The sequence below is a fragment of the Equus asinus genome, chromosome 30 (genome assembly GCF_041296235.1).
Source record: "Equus asinus isolate D_3611 breed Donkey chromosome 30, EquAss-T2T_v2, whole genome shotgun sequence".
NCBI lineage: Eukaryota > Metazoa > Chordata > Mammalia > Perissodactyla > Equidae > Equus > Equus asinus.
Genome location: NC_091819.1, coordinates 19,420,913 through 19,435,167, shown reverse-complemented (window position 1 = coordinate 19,435,167; position 14,255 = coordinate 19,420,913). Strand labels below are relative to the sequence as shown.

At 42.0% G+C, this 14,255-nt stretch overlaps 1 long non-coding RNA gene across 2 annotated transcripts in view; it reads left to right on the top strand.

Moving 5' to 3' along the window:
- LOC139042573 (uncharacterized) overlaps positions 1-13,631 on the top strand; it is a 63,944-nt gene extending 50,313 nt beyond the window's left edge. The window contains exons 2-7 of one of the 2 annotated variants that reach the window (XR_011499462.1): positions 3,202-3,275; positions 3,933-4,068; positions 5,574-5,718; positions 7,784-7,922; positions 9,002-10,356; positions 13,293-13,631. This is a non-coding gene — a long non-coding RNA (uncharacterized lncRNA). Of the gene's footprint in view, positions 1-3,201; positions 3,276-3,932; positions 4,069-5,573; positions 5,719-7,783; positions 7,923-9,001; positions 10,357-12,988; positions 13,107-13,292 lie in introns of those variants that run through there. The other variant, XR_011499461.1, reaches the window with a different exon arrangement.
- Positions 13,632-14,255: the final 624 nt, after the last annotated feature.

Genomic DNA, 14,255 nt, shown 5'->3' with positions numbered 1-14,255 from the left:
GGGAAGAGAGATTCACTACAATAGGGAAGAGTTCGGGGATGTAGATCAGGGAAGTCTTCTTGGATAAACTGGTATTTGAACTGGATTTTTGAGGGACAGGTAGGGTTTCAACAGGTGGAGTTTGAGAGGAAGGCATTCCTGATGGAGGGAGGAAACTGCACATGCGATGGTATGGCGGTGAGAAAGAAGTGAACCAGTTCAGGAAGTGCTGAGCAGCCCAGCCTCGCCACAGCTCTCGCCATGAGGGAGAGAGGTAGGAGAAAAGGCTGGAAATGCACAAAGGGGACAGTCTGATAGGGAATTGGGATAACTTTTCTACGAAGAGGAGAGAGAAAGAAGTGGTGAGTTAACCCCTTAGATTACCAAAAAGGTAACTGGGGATTATGTAGCTCTGTGGGGTTTGTTTGTTTTGTCTGTTAGACTAATGTTTTCCATGTCAATGACAAGTTCTCTAATAAAATGTCATGTTGGTAAGGCCACAGCACCTAGCCGATGGATTTCCTAAGGTGAATGAACATAAATATCTGCCAAGCTCCTAAAAAGTGCCATTTAATGAGGTGGATGGTGCCAAGTATTGGGTTTAAGGGAAGGGGCTGGGAGGGGTAAGTTTCATCAAAAATGTCCCCTGGGAGTTTTCCTAAGAAAACTCATGTTCAAGTCCTTTAGAGTGTGGGAGGGACAGGGAGAAGGTCATTCCAGAATTTTCCCTTGATTTATATTTTTTATTGAATGTGCCAATATAGGCAATGCTGATCTTCTGAGGCTATCATTTCTTGGGTTTTAACATTTGCTTTTCTTTATCTCACCCTACCACTCCCATCAGTGACCCAACAAATCACAATTACATCATCTCTGCTCAGCAAGCTGATAGATCCCAATGATCCCACAGGAAAAGGAAGAGTTTCTAGGAGAGAAAACTCACTCACGTGCTTCTCTTCTCTCTGTCTGTAGCCAGGTCCACCAAGCAGAGGAACATGGCGCACATACAGATAGTGGCTTGTGATCCATTTCCAGAAGCAAGAAATAGTCTAAGAGATGTAGTTTGGGTGATAAAAGGTTAGAATTTCCAGCAATTTTGACTGTTTATGGGGCCAAGCGAAAGAATATTAGAAATTAGGACTGATTTAGAAAGTCTGAATGGTGCCAAGGATTGGGAAGAGTGGGTTGGGAAGAGAGGAGGGCAAACTCAGACATGAGTCAGGAGTGTTGGTCCAGAATACTGGAAGAGACTGGCCTGGAACTATTCATCTCCTGACTCCTCCTCACTACTCCCCTTTCTGCACCTCTTCACCGCGTCAAAGCCCACAGTGGAGAGACCAGCATGGAATGGAGTGCCAGCCACCGACAGCTGCCAGTCTTTTCAAGGAATGAGAAGGCTCTCTGTTTGTCCTGGAAGATTTCCATCTCCTCTTTCTGAAGTGTTCTGACACATATCAGTCCCTCGTGTTGACACTGGAACCAGCTTCTCCTCTCTCCTCCCTTCTCTGTGGCGTATGATTTGATTAGAGGGGAAAATATTTTCTTTCAAACACCTCTGTCACCACTTGCTGGCTCCATCAGTGGAGCAGTTTGCCTCCCCCTGACCTCCCCAGCAGAAAGCTTTTGTTGTTTTTAGAAGACTTCTACCTTGAGGAAATCGCAGGGTACCAGGTTGTGAGAAACACTGGAGGCAATTCCTTGAGTCTTCTTCAAAAATGTGTTTCTGGGAGAACGCCAACCCCATTTTACAGGCATGGCAGGGCTGCAGATGGCACTCGGAGATAAATGATTGCCCTGGGCCAACTCCACAGACAAATGATGAACTAATTTCTCCTCAATGAGAGTATTCCGTATTTGCTGGTCAGAATCTGCCAGAAAGTTCGAGTTCATACACTTGGAGCTATATCTCCCCTTATGTCTATCTGGCTCCATTTGATGTTTAAATAGCCTATTTCATGGAGCCTTAGGCTGAACTGTGTGGAGTCATTTATTCATAGCTGAGATGGTAATCAAGCTAATGAAGGAAGACAGAGGAAGGAAGGAGAGTCAGCTGAATTTAGCGGTAAAACATTGTGTGGTGTAGTGTGTATGTGTGTTCAAAGTCCATTAGTCACACGTTGGCTTCCTCTTTATGGACTACTTGAAGCACATTTTATCCCTAGTTGACTTTCCATTTAGAAAATGTCTTGAGCACCTCTCTCTGTGTGTCTCTTTTTATGAACTCAAGAAAGATAAATTTATATCGTCACCCAGACAAAACATCATTAGGAAAGAGAATCAACTACCTCAAAATCACTGTAATGTTTTCCAGAACCAAAGATGAATATTTTTGAATTGTCATCCAACATTTTGAAATGATCCATGTTTCTGTTCATTTCCACACCAAAGATAATCAGGCATCCAAATTAAAGTACCATCCAGCCTAATGTTAAAATAAGGGAGGACAATTTATATTTCTCAACTTGCATGCTGTTATAATTTCTTTTTAAAAACAGCTTTATTGAGATATAATTCACGTACCATACAAGTCATCCATTTAAAATGTGTAATTCCAAGGTCTTTAGTATATTCACAGATATGTACAACCATCACCACAGTGGAATTTGGAACATTTTCTTCACCTCCAAAGGAAACCCTGCACCTTTTAGTTATCATCCCTCTAGCTTCCTAACCCCCCTGCCCCAGCTCAAAGCAACCACTAATCTGCTTTCTGTCTCTATAGATTTCCCTGTTCTGGACATTTCATATGAATGGAATCATATAACATCTGGTCTTTTGCAACTGGTTTCTTTCACTCAGTATGTCTTCAAGTTTCATCTATGTTGTGGCGTGTATCAGCACTTCATTCCTTTTTATGGCCAAACAATATTCCATTGTATGGATATACCATATTTGATTTGTCCATTTGTCAGTTGATGGAGATTTGGATGGTTTCCACCTTTTGGCTATTACGAGCAATGCTGCTGTGAACAGTCGTGTACAAGCTTTTGTGTGGACTTATGTTTGCTGGTACAGTTTCTATTGTCAACTGTAATAAAGCCTTTATCCACCCAACCACCCATCCATCCATTTTCTGTGTCAGATGGAGTGGACACTGTTGGTGCCCTGCCCAGTTCATACCAACATAATAAATAATTGAATAAGTAAATAAATAAGTGGAGGACAATAGACAAATCAATGCAGAAGAATTCCAAATAATTTCTGCAGATATTCCACCCTCAGGGAGATGGAGCACAACTTCCTACTCTTTAAGTGTCGGCTGCTCATTGTGACTTCCTTCCAAAGAGGACAGTAAGGTAAGGGGGAATAAAAGAGTAACTTTAAGGGTAGAAATTTGATACACACCACCTCAGACAGGTGATCAAGGTTAACATATACAGTGATAAATCATATTGATAATCTCTACCCTTGAAATGAAGTGATGAGATGACATTTATGTGGTCTTCCTCCTAAAAACACACAAGCCCAGTCTAATTATGAGAAAAATGTCAGACAAATTCCAATTGGGAGACATTCTATAAAATACCTGACCAGCACTCCTCAAAACTGTCAAGGTCATCAAAAACAAGGACAGTCTGAGAAACTGTCACAGCCAGGAGGAGTCTAAGGAGATATGATGACTAGATATAATGTGCTCTCCTGGATGGGCTCCTGGAACAGGAAAAGGACGTTAAAAAAGAACTAAGGAAAGCTTAATAAAACATGAACTTTAGTTAATAATAATGTATCAGTTTGGATTCATTAATTGTGACAAATCCGTCATACCAACATAAGATACTAAGAAGAGGGGAAATTAGGCGTAAGGTATTTGGAACTTTGTATTTTTTGGTAAATCTAAAGCTATTCTAAAAAATTATTTTAAAAATAATTGGAGCCATCATTTTAAAAAACACAAATTTTTTGATTTCTTAATTCTTATTCTCTTTTGCAAATATTAATTTCTCTTCAACCAGAGCATCAGTGAGTGTTGCCTGGGACAACTTCTCCCGAGTTAGGAAATCAACTTGATGATGCCAAAGAGGAAAGAACAAAGGCCAGTGGACTGGGAATCAGAAAACTACTCCAGTCTCTAATGCGCCACGTGACCAGGTACAGCCACCTCATCTCTCTGGGTCTCAATTTTCTCATAAAACTGTGACTAAGTGGGTTGGACTGGATGAATGCTAAGGTCTCATCTAGCCTAATGTTCTAGGCCTCCACTTGCTCAGGCTAAAACTCTTGGCACCATCTTCGACAGCTCTTTTTCTTGCACACCCCACATTTGGCCCATCAGCGTATCCTTGGTCTCTACCTGAATCTCATCACTTCTTACTTCTGGCGCTGCTGCTATCTTGCTCTAAGCAACCATCATTCCTCCTGGGATTATTGTAGGTCTCTAAACTCTTTTCCTTGCTTCTTTCTTTACTTCCTTCCAATTCCCTATGCAGGCATCAGAATGCCCTTTTAAAGCAAAAATCATATCACACCACTTCTCTGCACAAAACACTCTAATGACTTCCCATCACACTTGCCAGAAAAACCAACCTCCTTTCAATGGCCTCTAAAGTCCTACTTGATCTTGACTTCCATTTCTCTAGAACCTCCTCTCTTGCTCTCTCCCTTTCAGTCACTCTAGTGGCGCTGACCTCGTTGGACACAAGATCTGCCTTCCTGCCTCAGAGCCTTTGCATTGCTCTTCCCCCTGCATGAGATTCTTTTTCCCTGGAGAGCCACATGTTTTGCTCCCTTATCTGTTTTGGTCACTGAACCAGAGAAGCTGTTGTTGGATCTCCCTTTATAAAACAGCAGCCTCTTCCCCACTCCACCTCGAGTGCTACCTTCTCTCCCCTCCTCTGCTTTATTTTTCTGTACAGCAGTTATCACCATCTCATGTCTCATATGTTTAATTGTTTATCTGCTGACTCTCAGTCTCTTGCACACAAGAATATAAGCATCTTGAGATACAGACACTTGGTGATGGTCACTGTTGTATCCCCAGTACGGTCCCTGGCACATAGTAGTTACTTAATAACCATGAGTTGAACAAATGAATACACGAATGAATAAGGAGTGAATAAATGAATGTGTGCTTCTATGCATCAGGAACTCATCTCCAATTATACAGCAATGGTTTGGTACAGGCCTCAGCTCTCTCTCCTCAACCTCAGATATTTGCATTAAACCTCTATTCCCTGAGGGTTTAAGCTTTTATGCCCCAAAGCTGGGAAGACAACAGTGTGTCTGCTTTCTGCTGAGTCCCATCCTCCTCTGTGGCAGTGGATGTTTTTGGCCTCACTGCTTGAGTGGGGATAAGGCAAAGGAGAAAAGAAACAGTGTTTAAAAAACGAATCAGTTAAAATTTCAAAAATGTTATACTGTCACTCACTTCACACGCTACATTTAGCTTATTTGTTTCTGAGTTTGTCTCCCTTAATAGACTATGAACAGCTTCCAGAAGAAAGTTCTGTGTTATTCCTCTCTGTACCCCATCCTTAGAACAGTGCTCAGCACATAGCTTTTCTAGTCTATGCTTCTTCAGTCTATTTTAATCAAATAGAAGTACCACAGACTTCCACCGGCAGGTTGCTGACAGTTCTATTTCTCTTTGTTTTTAGGTAGAGGAGAAAAAGGTTTTTTGTGCGGGCATTCCAACTGGATATAAGCATGACTGCAAAGGCCAAGCTGACACCACCAGACCCTTTATAGAACAGAGACACGAAGACAATGCCACTAGGATCTAAGTCCCAGCCCAGTCACTAGGTGTGGAACTTTGGGCATTTCTTTAAGTTTTTTAATCTCCTAATAAGCTTATTGCCAAATATTATATTATCCTCAAGTCATACAGTAGAAGGTGGTCGAGCTGAGATTCAAACTCAGGCAGGCAATGCTGGCTCCAGAGTCTACAGAGTTAAAGACCACCCTGAAAAATAAGTTTGAAAGGATTTGTTTGAATTAAAAAAATGTGGTATCACTTGAGCCTAAAATCATGCACTCAGGGCAAGAAAATTTCAGAATACAGGACATCAGAAATACAGAGTATTATTTAGAAACTGCCCATGCTCATAGAATTGTTATAAGAATGACACGAGTCAAAACATGTAAGGCACGTAGAAGAGCGACTGACACAGAGTGAGCATTCCCCAAGCATTGATTATCATTATCATCTAGGAGCCATCAGAACTTGCATTCTAGGAGCCATCTCAGGTGCTGCTTCTTCAGCCCTCAGTCTGTCTGACCAGCAGGTCTATCCGTAGAGGCTTTTCAGCAATTCTTAATGATAGGGCCTATATCCTCAGAAATTCAGTACTCCGTAAACGGCCTGAGTTTGCGTCAAGGGAAAAAGGAGACTTTTCTTTCATGACACAGAGAAAAAGAAGTAAAAGTGGTGGGAAAAGAAAACCCCTGAAGTTCAAGTTGCTGGAGCTATCACCTCCCCCAGAGCAGGGCCACACATTGCAGCTTCCTTTCCTCTAGTTTGGGTCCATTTCCTGTTGGTCATTGTATCATAGAACCTTGGAGCAGGATGAGCTGTAGGAGACTTCTCAACTTTGTACTCTTCCTTCTGCTACCCAGATAGCGTCTTAAATATTCCCACTCCCTTCATTTGCCCCTTATATCGTATAGCAGAAAAGAGTCATGTAGTGCAAAGACTATGGACTTTGGCATCAAACTGACCTGGGATAGAATTCCATTTTTGCCCATCTGAACTCTGTGATATTGGGCAAGTTGGCTTTTCCTAGGTTTTTTTGTTTGTTTGTTCCTTTAGTAGGAAAATAAGGATAGTAATAGCTATCTTTTTGGATTTTTGTCAAGAACAAATAACAAAAGTGACTGTAAACCTTCCTAGTACAATGTTTGGCATACAGATGTTCAATAATAGTTATTACTATCATTATTTTCTCCATCCTGGGTCTGATTTTTATCAATGCCCTTCTGAAAGTGAGTGGTGCTTAGAACTATACAAATGTGCCTGATATCATCCCAAATCTGAAGAGGGACATAGATATAGATATCGGCATGGGCGTATGCATTGACATGGACATAGATGCAGATATAGATACAGACATAGGTATAGATATTGAGAAAGTTGGGGGTGGGGGTACTTGTTACACACCAGCCACTGTGCTAAATATTTTGCATGCAATGTCATCAAAGCATTAAAAAAGTCTTTGAGGTGGCATAACATTTCACGTATAAATGAAGAAGCTGCGGTTCAGAAAGGGTAAACATCTTGCTCAAGGCCACACATAATCAGGGTGTCCTCAGGTGGCTGGGGCTGAGAGTCAGCTTCCAGGGCTGGGAGCTGGGATGAGGTCCTATCTGAAGCAGCACTGGTGGGAGTGGGAGTGGAGCAGGGAGGTGGAGAGCTGGGAAGGCCAACCTGGTCAGAGTCTTTTGGAGAGAGTTACATTTAAGACCCTAGCAGTCAGGCACAAAACTCAAGTCCACAGAGCCAAGCAATATTGGTTTTCTTGGAAGCTAACCCATAGCATTTTGGGCATAAGTGGGATGATGGTGTTGGAGGCAAGGCAGGGATAGGGTTTCCTGGGCTAATTTTGTGAATGTAAGTATGTGTTTATTCGGGCGTATGTGTTGCGTGCCTGAGTGAGTGAGGCTGAATTAAAGAGCGTGCATCAAGGCAGACATGAAATGGGGCCTCCCACAAGCTAAATCTCTTTATTCATTCTGCACATGCTGAGTGAAGCTAGATCTCGGTTTGTCAGTGCCTGAAAAAGAATTCATCTGCCACATAAGGGAAAATGTAGTCTCCTTAGTGCTCTCAAAGTTCTTTACAAGGATAATGGAGCTGTCACTGTCACAATAGGAGACGGACCTGTGTGGACTGCTACAGAAAGACTTCTCAGCTTCCTCACTCCCTCCTCGGGCTGTCTCCCAAATGACTGTGGATGCACCGGAAGAGACTCTTCTGTGCGACTCGGAGGCAGATGACTCTTGTGACGCAGGTCTGGGGATTCAGTCTTGGGGAGACCAGGGGTCAGTCTCGGTTCTTTCTCTTCTCTCAAATCTTCTACTTTGTAGCTGTGTCACTGCATGTTGGCATTTACCCAGAGACATAAAGCCAGGTCTAGGATATCAAACAAAGCTAAGCAAGCTCACTCCAACAATGGTTCATTCAGATTGATTTAACCATGATTCTAATAGCAAATCCAGGTCCTTGACCTCCAGTGTGGCACTTATTTCACTACTCAACCTGCTTTTCCGGCTGAGCTCTATGCTGACCAAAAGTGCTTTGGTGGGAGACATCTTTACCTTTTAGTTCTCAATTTTGTTTCTGTAAAGACATAGATTAAACATCTTTTTAAAATGATACTTGAAGGAATTTACAATGACTCTAAACATTTGTTATCAATAAGTATGTATACATAAATTGTAGAGATATACGTCTGTGTACACGCACACACACTCACACACGCACACAGACATACTCACATTTGGGTATTCCATTTAAGTTTCATATAAGAACTTAGACTTGATTTCATATTACTCACAACTGCTGGCAGCAGGGAGAACTGCCCTGCCTTTCACTAGAAAGATATAATCATAAGAACCACTGAGGATTTGTAACCAAGAAAGGACAGTGGCAAGTCTAATTAGATGTTGAAAGAGAGTGATGATCCATATTTAGCTGATTCTGACTCTTCCTGATGAGAATCTTTCTCAATACAAACTATTCATATTTGTTTAAATATCAAGGCAAATCAAACTTGTTAAAAGAAACATGGGATTTGGTGTTCCCATGGTAGGAATTAATATATATGTGTGTGAGTTTTAAATACATATATTTTCATATATCTATATCTATATTACTGCTTTTAAGATTCAAGAAAGGAGCAGAAAAGATGGAGTAGACGCACTTTTTGGTATTTCTCCCACTAATTACAATGAAAAACTCTGGACATTACATATGAAACAAACATAAGATGGCTCTGAAAGGTTGAGAGATGAAGGCTGAGTGGCTAAGGACCTTGGGACGCAAGGAATGACACTGTGGTGAGTTTTCTTTTCACTTCATATTTCCCAGGCTCAAATCTCAAGAAGATGGCATCCCGGGAACACCAAGGGGTGAAGACCAAAAAGTCCTAAGAAAAGGCTGCTCTCTCTGGACAAAGGACCAAGAAAAGTGCAGCCTAGGAAGACAGAAAACTATTAGACAATAATTGCGCTACTCCTGGCAACACCACAGAAAATGCTATGGCCCCTTCCCACCCACACTAGTAAAGGTCCTGTGGGAAGCCAAGATTTCCTCCTTTGCCAGGCTGTAACAAGGTGCTCCAACTCCCCTGCCATCTCCAACGGGGGTGATGTCTGAGAAAGTCCAGTAAGGAACCAGAACTTGCATTCCTGCTGGGTGGTCCTAAGGCATCCTCCCCCTCCCCTGGGGTGGTGTCATAGGAGGCCTAGTGGAGTAGACTTTCAGCATTGCCCATTTAAGATGAGGTCCCCCACCCTCCACCAGTGGAGGCAACTCGGGAAGCAATGAGAGGGTGCTCCAATGCCTCACACCCAGGGAATATCAGTGGAGACTAATAGAGAATTGGAACTCCCAGTCTTGCCCAGCAATAACTAGGAGAAACACACACCAGTGTCAACGGAGACTAAGCAGGAGGACTCTGACTTCTAACCCCATCCCCATTCCCCTGTTGCAGCAGTGTCAGCTAAAACAGAAGGTTTAAGTAAGACCCAGTCTTATAACACAATACCTAAAATGCCCAGTTTTCAATCAAAAATCACTTGTCAGGGGCCAGCCCCGTGGCCAAGTGGTCAAGTTTGCACGCTCTACTTTGGCGGCTCAGGGCTTCACTGGTTAGAATCCTGGGCATGGACATGGCACCGCTCATCAGGCCATGCTGGGGCGGCATCCCACATGCCACAACTAGAGGGACCCACAAGTAAAAATACACAACTATGTACCAGGGGGCTTTGGGGAGGAAAAGGAAAAATAAAATCTTAAAAAAAAAATCACTTGGCACAGCAAGAGCTCAGAAGATCTCAAATGGAATGAAAAAAGACAATCGATAGATGCAAGCAGCGAGATGACAGGGATGTTAGAATTATCTGACAAAGATTTTTAAAGCAGCCATTGTAAAAATGCTTCAGTGAGCAATTATCGACACATTTTGAAACCAAAAAAAAGGAGTCAGCCAAAAGACTCAGGAGAAAAATTCTATTTCACCAAGCATTTTGAAAAATCATTGTCAATTTCTGCAGCAATGAAAACAAACTCAAAGTTGTACTTTGACGTGAAAATCTCACCGTCGGTAACAGACAATTTGAGAGTGAAGAGGAGTGGTTGGTGTCCAGTCTTGGCTCCCGGAAAGCCAGGGTGACCAGGATTTGGATCAGGCCTGGCATTCAGTCTGGGTGAGCACTTGACAGGTAAGGGCAGTTAGTGGTGTGTTCGTATCAAAGTCCAGAAGGCAAGCCAAGAACAGAACCGGAGAGATCTGTTTATCTGAGAAAGACTAGACTAGACATAACTTCCCAGTTAAGCAGCCTGGGGTTAGTGTTCAAGGTGGCCCATCCAGCAGGAGGGGCTTCTAGATGGACGGGTGCTGGGCAGTGTTTCCTAGGATCCAGCGCAGATGGGCTATTCTGTAGAAACAGCACAATAGCTTTATGAACATCTATCTTAGCCCAGGTCAGACAGTGCATTAACAGGGAGACAGGGTGAAGCGGAATTGAGTTGCCTGAGTTCTCCACATTGTTAGGGCAGCTAAGGTAAACCAGGCTATTCCAACAGAGGCATGGGCAGGACCAGGAAGGGTGAAGCAGTTAGACTAGGCTAAGTCATAAAACTGTTTAACTCTCACGTAATTAGGAGTCGAGGGAGGCAAGTTATTTAATGTGGAAGCCACCAACAATCTTCTATACACGTAGAGCCACAGCCTCCTGCTCTGTCATCAAGAGATGGCACCGAGGAAAGTCTGATACTCTCTCTGGTGTCTCAACTATGCAATCCCATGGCCATTAAGTCATGGTCGCTAGATTGCCCACTTGCGCTCACATATTTCATTATGGTTTAATGCCGTCTCATCTAAGAAGTAGGCTGGGTTTGTACCTCCCAAGAGGTGGTAGCAGGGTGGTAGGTGGTGGTTGAGGAAAAGACAGAGAGCTAGAAATTGAGTGCGAACAGCCAGCCCCACTCTTGTCATCTATGGCTGTTTCATCATTTCACCACACATCATGAGACCCCTTTCAACCTCATTATTGTATGTGACCACTTGCACTGACCATTCTTTACTGTTGTTGGCACAGTTTCTTGCTTTTGCCGAAACTCTTTGGCTTATTCACAAATTCCTCTATTCATGATTCCACACTTTCACAGAAAGAGCTAAATATTTATACTTTATAAACAGAGGTATACTGGGCAGAAGAAAGAGAATTTAGAAAGATATAAAGTTATGCTCTTACGTTATACCAAAACTATTCCAAATTAATTAAAGATTTACATGTTGATTAAAAATGAATAGAAGAAAATGCAGGTGATTATACAGTAAGGAAGATATTTCTAAGAATAATGGGAAAGATGGAAACCATAGAAGAAAATATTTGTATGGTTTGCATTATACTAAACGTAAAAATTTCTGCATGTCTTGGTTATCTCTGGGTAATGATTTTTAGATGATTGTATTTTATTTATCTCCTCACTTCTCTGTATTTTTAAATTTTTTAGTAAACATATAAAAAAGAAAAATTATTTTACATGCCCCACACAATAAACAATATCGAAAGTCAAACATCGAACTGAGGAAAAAGAATCTCAATATATACAGGATTGCCTTCTAGAATACAATATACAAGGAGTTCTTACACTACAATATGAAAAATACTCAGTTCTCAATAGAAAACCAGGTAAAAGTCAAGAGTATTCACAATATACACTGTAAATGAGCAATAAACTTTTAAAAATTAGTGTAATATGTATTTAGATAAATGCAAACTAACACAATAATAGGATACATTTTGATGGGTGCCTATCAAAATGTCAAAGCTTAAAAATAATTTCATAGGGGCCGGCCCGGTGGTGCAGCAGTTAAATGCGCATGTTCTGCTTTGGCGGCCTGGGGTCTGCTGGTTCGGATCCGGTTGCGGACATGGCAATGCTTGGCAAGCCATGCTGCAGTAGGCGTCCCACATATAAAGTAGAGGCAGATGGGCATGGATGTTAGCTCAGGGCCAGTCTTCCTCAGCAAAAAGAGGAGGATTGGCGGCAGATGTTAGCTCAGGGCTAATCTTCCTCAAAAAAACATAAAATAATATAACATAATTTTATACATAGCTGGTAGCCTTTCAATTAGTATAACCTTTTTGGAAAGTCTTTTGGTGACATGTCAAAAGACTTAGCATTTTGTTTACTTTTGAAATAGCAATTCTGCTGCTTGGAATTGATCTTTAGGAAATTATCATTGATGTGTCCAAAGTGCAGATTTTATCCAAAGAATTTTTTCAATAGAAAAAAATTCAAATGTCTCCAAAAATAGGAGATTGGTTAAGTATATTAAGATATAAGGTAAAAAGCAGACGAACAAACAAAAGTATACCTGTCTATACAACCCTTTATAAATGAATTTTCAGAATAATAGATGATAGGAAAACATACAGTATATCTTGTTTAGTAAAAAGGCAATACATAAAACAGTATATTGAGTCAATTTTTGCTTTTGGTCAAAAAGGAAATTCACGTATAGAAAAAAGATAAGGTATACAAATCGAGTGAGAATAGTGGTTGCTTTCAAGTCATGGAATTATTTGGTTGTGTTATCACATTTTCTTCAATTAGCATATATCCTGTGGGAAAATATTTAAATTGTTTTTTACAAAGATGGCAGCCAGCATGAGCAGATAAAATAAGTCACACTCTTTGTATGGCCTGTCACCCCTCCACAAAGAGGTGATACATTATTTTGCTGACAGCCCGGAAGATCACTCAATCTCATGTTGCAAATTTGACCACTATAGGAACCAAAATTTCAGAACATCCAAGGGTGAGCATTTTTTTCTCTTCCAGGCTCCCGAGGACGAATGCAATGTCTTCTGTGCAAAAGGGAGAGAACAGCTCAGGAGCACAAAGGCTACAGTAATATTTTTGTCCACAGATTCAGAGAGAAAAATCCAGCCCAGGAAAGACACTCCTTTGGTTTACGCATTGTGAATTTCTTAGAGAACGACAGCGAGGGGAGGGGTTGGGGGTTCTGTTTGGTTGGTTTTAACTGAATACCATTGAGCCAAGGAAAGCCCATAACTAATTGGCTCTGTTGGAGGGGGAAATGCTATCAGACTTTTTTCTTTCTTTCTTTCTTTTTCAAGTGCAGCAGGCGCAGAGCTGTGACACTGCATGTTGCACAGTAGCATTGGTGTTCCAGTCGATTCCCTCCTGGACAGAGGAGCAAGAAGAATAACAACTGAGATTAGCATTGAGTGACCAACACTGTATTTGCATCTGAAAGTGCCCGCCACAAACAGCTGAGGCAGCCTTTGGGCAGGCGCAGAGGGAGCTTGAATAAATCCTCTCCTGCTTTCTGTCCTGTCCCAGGACTTGGAGTCAAGCCTCACACAGCTCTAGGCTCCATGAGAGAGCCCTCTGGATTTAGTACTAACATCCCATCTCACAGGAAATCATCCCTATCTCCATTTAAACAACGTACTCACTGACAGATTGCCGTATCGACATGTTTAATTCCTCAACTTCAGTCCATTCGTGTTCTTTTTCTCTTCCTTCCTGCTGTGTATGGCTCCACCTCATTCACCAGACAAGGGCTGTGGCCTGACATTCCTTTGTTTCATCATTTGAAAATGTCGGGGGGAACAGTCCTTGAAGCTGGCCAGATTAAACCTCTCTAACCCTGGGAAGCCGATTAATTTTTTCCTTCCCCGAGGATGCGAGGGCAGTACCTTACTTGGTCAATTGCTCTCATACACAGCTCTGCCTTCTGTTGAGCAAAGCAGCAGGGACAAAGAAATGGAATTCCACTTCCTCCTCAGGGAAAGAGGAAAGCTTGAAATTCTGAGTTTTCCCAGGCTGCCTCTGGGATGCCAAGGAGGACTGGCTTGCATAATCTCACAAAAATGTGACATGCAACCTACGCCTCCATAAGCTCTAATAATATAGTGTCAAGGGACTAGAGAAACCAAGAAACATATGCCTGATTTCCTGACCTGAGCACAATTAAAGGCCTCGACTGCGAAACCTAAGTGCCTCCAGACCAAGGAAATGCAGACCCAGGAAATGTAACTCACCGCGGAGAGATCCTAATGCCACATGGGGTTCTTTCATA